Genomic DNA, 5,521 nt, shown 5'->3' with positions numbered 1-5,521 from the left:
TGCAGCCCGCCGGGCTCGAAACCCCTTCCAGCCCGGCTCCCTGCCTCCCGCCCCCGACCCTTGCTCCAGAAACCAAAGGGCCTCCGTGATTGGCTGGGGGCGGCGGGGGGGGGGGGGGGGGGGGGGGGGGCCCCCTCCCTTAGAAGCCTTCCGCCCCGCTAAGGGGCAGACTGACTTAAGTTTGTTTCAGGGTGGGGAGGATGATGACTTAGGGAGTTTGACCCTGGCCTTAAACCAGAGAGATTAGATGTTGAGTGATAACATACTCTTTTCGGAAAAGCAGCCTGGTGTGGTACCGGCGTGTATCTGGGTAGCAGGGCGGAGGGGCTCCCTCATTTCCAAGGATAAAATGAACCCACATTCGTCCTACAATTCCCTTGAACATCACTTAAGCCACCAGAACGAAAGTTCAGTCTAGATTGCTTAGCTGGGTGAAAAACATTTCTCTCTCGCTCTCTATGGCTATGGTTTGATGTATATATTTATCATTTTCATCCACCCCTCTGCAGGGAGTTCCCACATGGGGCCTGGTAGGAGGCGGGATTCCGGGGGGGGGGGGGGGGGGGGGGGGGGGGGGGGGGGCAGTGACCAGCACAGGCAAGGTCCTGGCTTCCAGGAGCTGCCCTGGGCAGAAAAGAGGCAGTGGCCCTAGCTCTAGGGGCATCCAGCCCAGACCCAGGGGCTCTGGGAGGCTCCTGGGAGGAGGGGACGCTTGAGCAGAGCCTTAAAGGACAAGCAGTAGTTTGCCCAATAGTGGATGGGGATTGGGAACAGAAATCCTAGGCTGAGGAGAGAGAGAGGGCAGGGGCTGGGTGAGTTCCATGGGGAGTGGTGAGCTCTGAGACTGACAGGTGGGCAGGGGCAAGGGCAGTGGGGGCGGGGGTCTTTTCCAGGAGATGCTAAAGAATCTGGACTTCTGCCTGACTCCCCACTCCACATCTGAGCCTGAGATCCCCAGCATATGTACATTCCCCTGTGCCACGTGTGGCCTATACCCAATATCCAGTCGTGATCCAGTGGTGATACATGCTCTCTCTTTGTCTCACACACACACACCCATACTCATGCCCACCCAGAGCCAGGTCAGGTGAGCAAGGACATTTAGCAAAAGGAAAGAGACAAAGAACAATGAAGGACAGACTGGAAGCCTGGGGAGCAGACAGGCCTGGCCCAAGGCACTCTGCCAGGAACAGGGCTCCTGGGAGTGGGAAATTCGTGGGCTGGGAAACGCGTGGGCAGGACAAGAGGAGCTGCTGGTGAAGGGGAGGGTGTCGGGGTCTGCCCCAGGCCCCGCGGGGAGGGCACAGGCCAGGATGGAGAGGGCAGGCAGCAGAGGGGGTGGCGCCCCCCAAGCACTGGCTGGTAGCATCTGAGCTCAGGACGCGCGTCTCTGTGTGTCTACAGGGGTCAACAGCTCCTCTCTGACTGCCACCTCCATCACCTGCTACTCCTGGATGGTGGGGACTGTGGCTCCCCTTTCACTGCACTGACCACAGAGCCTGGGGCACCAGTATACAGGACCTGCGGAGGTCCCTGAGAGAGTGCTCCTGTGTGGCCCGGCCAGGAAATAGGGTCTGGGGGCCCTGTCTGGCTTTCTTCCCTCCAGCATGCACACATGGACCAGATGTGTCCCTGGAGGTCCTGGGAGGTGGCGTGAGAGCCTGTCCTGAAGGGATGAGGTCATCCTTGAACGTGCCTTCAGGGGTCTGTGTCCACTAAGCAGTCAGAGGGGAGATGAGGTTTTAGGATGCAGTTCGCCACTGCTTCCAGCAGGAAGCCCTCGATGACTCCCCAGGACTAGGCCAGGGACCCTCCTGCGTGCCTGCTCAGACATCACAATGCAGTGGGATGCTCCCCGTGGAAGCAAGTGCCCAGTTCAACGTCTCTTATGACCTAGACAGGCAGTCATACATCATCACTTCTGTTACACTCTGCTGGTCTATTAGGGTAACCTGGATACAACATGGGAAGAGAGCGCATGGGGCACAAATACCAGGAGGCGGGGATCTTTAGGGGCCTTCTTAGAGATTGGGCCATACTCACTAAATGTGGGGTCATTTGTCATATAGCCATGGATAACTAATATAGCATTGGATGCCCTTGAAAGGGACATGGGCCCACAGAACCGGGCAAATAAGGTTGGGTCTCTAGATTAGACAGGATTCTTTTCAAAAGAAAAAAAAAATCATGTCAAAATGAAGTCTAAAGTCTGGAGGACTTCCCTTGTGGTCCAGTGGTCAAGAATTTGCCAGCCTATGCAGGGGACATGGGTTCTACACCTGGTCCAGGAAGGTCCCACATGCCACAGAACTAAGCTCTCAAGCTGCAGCTTTTGAAGCCTCCACACCTAAAGCCCGTGCTCTGCAAAAAGAGAAGCCACTGCAATGAGAAGCCTGAGCACCACAACTAGAGTAACCCCCGCTTGCTGCAACTACAGAGAGCCTGTGCGCTGCAAAGAAGGTCCAGTGCAGCCAAAAAATAAATAAATAAATGTTAAAAATGAAGTCTAGAAAGAAATGTATTGGTTCACATAACAGAAAAGCCCAGAAATAGTGCTGGTTTCAGCAGGAACAGAAACTAAGATATCATGAGAAAGTACATGACTAATTGCCAAGTGGGAAGCATGGACAAGTCATACATGTTTGGAGGAGGAAAGGTCAGTGGTGGTGAGAAGGATGGGCCATGGAGGTTCACTGCACTATTTTCTCCATTTTCGTATGCAGGTGCACATACATGCTTAATTGTGTCCAACTCTTTGTGATCCCATGGACTGTAGCTCACCAGGCACCTCTGTACATGGGGTTTCCCAGGCAAGAATACTGGAGTGGGCTGCCATTTCCTTCTCCAGGGGAATCTTCCCAACCCAGGGATCAAACTCAAGTCTCTTCTGTCTCCTGCATTGGCAGGCTGATTCTTTACCACTGGCGCCACCTGGGAAGCCCTAATTTACATAACAAAAGGGTAAAAAGCAACAACAAAGAACCACAACGGGCAAGCTTCCTGGAACGATGCCACTCAGGTGGTCTGGCTCTTTTGCTTCACACACATAGAGAGTCAAGTTGACCACAGCCACATCCAACATATTCAGAGGGGTTCTCTGCATCAAGCTGCCCCAAAGACATACCCGGACACACACACACCTCCCTTCTCCAAAGTCCCTAAGGCTTTCCAGAGGACAAACCTTATCCAAGCTCCTTCCTATTATGGGAAATCTGTTTTCCTTTGACCCCCCCCATGTCTGTTGCATCTATCTGCTGCTATTCAAGAAATCAGTCCAAATGGAGAGCACCTTCCTGGCCAAAGAGGCTGCTACACTTGGCTTCTTTGGAGATGAGGATAGATTCTGAGGCTGAGGATGGCTTCTGTTGACTGTGCTCAGAACTCAGCTTGGCACATAGCAGGTTGCTCCATAAATATTTATTGAATGAATGAAATCTTTTCAAGAAAAAGGACCAGCTCCATCAACAGATGAATAAAGAAGATGTAGTACATATATACAATGGAATACTACTCAGTCATATAAAAGAATGAAATAATGCCATTTGCAGCAATATGAACGGACCTAAAGATTATCATACTAAGTGAAGTTAAGTCAGACAGAAAAATACCACATGACATCGCTTATATGTGGAATCTAAAAAGAATGATACAGCATTGGAGCAACTAAGCCTATGCGCCACAACTATGGAGCCTGTGCTGTGGAATCCAGGAGCTGCAACTACCGAAGCCCACATACATCAAGGCTGTGCTCTGCAACAAGAGAGGCCACCCCAACGAGTAGCCCTTGCACTGCAACTAGAGAGTAGCCTCCGCTCACCACAACTAGAGAAAAGCCTTCACAGCAATGAAGACCCAGCACAGCCAAAAATAAATAAATTAAAATTTTTAAAAGGCTACAAATGAAGTTATTTATGAAACAGAAATAGACCCACAGACATGGAAAACAAACTTACAGTTACCAAAAAAGAAATTGGGAGGAGGTATAATTTAGGAGTTTGGGATTAACATATACACACTCAGTTCAGTTCAGTTCAGTTCAGTCGCTCAGTCGTGTCCGACTCTGCGACCCCATGAATCGCAGCACGCCAGGCCTCCCTGTCCATCACCAACTCCCAGAGTTTACTCAAACTCATGTCCATCGAGTCGGTGATGCCATCCAACCATCTCATCCTCTGTTGTCCCCTTCTCCTCCTGCCCCCAATCCCTCCCAGCATCAGGGTCTTTTCCAATGAGTCAACTCTTCCCATCAGGTGGCCAAAGTATTGCAGTTTCAGCTACAGCATCAGTCCTTCCAATGAACACCCAGGACTGATCTCCTTTAGGATGGACTGGTTGGAAGTTGCAGTCCAAGGGACTCTCAAGAGTCTTCTCTAACACCACAGTTCAAAAGCATCAATTTTTCAGCACTCGGCTTTCTTCACGGTCCAACTCTCACATCCATACATGACTACTGGAAAAACCATAGCCTTGACCAGACGGACCTTTGTTGGCAAAGTAATGTCTCTGCTTTTTAATATGCTATCTAGGTTGGTCATCACTTTCCTTCCAAGGAGTAAGCATCTTTTAATTTCATGGCTGCAGTCACCATCTGCAGTGATTTTGGAGCCCCCAAAAATTAAAGTCTGACACTGTTTCCACTGTCTCCCCATCTGTTTCCCATGAGGTGATGGGACCAGATGCCATGATCTTAATGTTCTGAATGTTGAGCTTTAAGCCAACTTTTTCACTCTCCTCTTTCACTTTCATCAAGAAGCTTTTTAGTTCTTCTTCACTTTCTGCCATAAGGGTGGTGTCATCTACATATCTGAGGTTATTGATATTTCTCCCAGCAATCTTGATTCCAGCTTGTGCTTCTTCCAGCCCAGCGTTTCTCATGATGTACTCTGCATATAAGTTAAATAAGCAGGGTGACAATATACAGCCTTGATGTACTCCTTTTCCTATTTGGAACCAGTCTATTGTTCCATGTCCAATTCTAACTGTTGCATATACACACTACTATGTATAAAACAGATAACCAACAAGGACCTATTGTATAGCACAAGGAACCATATTTTGCAATAATCTATACAGGAAGAGAATCTGATTAAAAATATATATATGTATATATACACACATATGTACGTATGTATATATGTGTGTGTGTATAAGTGAATCACTTTGCTGTACATCGGAAACTAATACAACATTGTAAATTAACTGCAATTCAATTTAAAAAAAAGAAAAGAAAAGTAAAAGGATCATCAAGACTGCTACAGGCTTTTCCCGCCCCTTTTCCGTCTCACTGTGTGCTTGCTCCGCTTGCCTTTCTCTCCCTCTGACTTCCCTGCTGCCTGGTTCCACTCACACCAGCTCAGCCTTTCAACTACTCACACCTTACAGCCTTTTACCACCGACTTTCGAGTCCCACCTTCCAGGAACCTTATTGTCCCTGACTCCTTTCTCTTCCCCATTTCCCTACTTTTCCCAAACTAGATTGTTCCCATCAACAATTTAAGAATCTTCTGGGCTCTCCCACTGA

Source organism: Cervus canadensis, chromosome 1 (assembly GCF_019320065.1).
Source record: "Cervus canadensis isolate Bull #8, Minnesota chromosome 1, ASM1932006v1, whole genome shotgun sequence".
In the NCBI taxonomy this organism is placed as follows: domain Eukaryota; kingdom Metazoa; phylum Chordata; class Mammalia; order Artiodactyla; family Cervidae; genus Cervus; species Cervus canadensis.
This window is presented reverse-complemented; position numbering follows the sequence as displayed.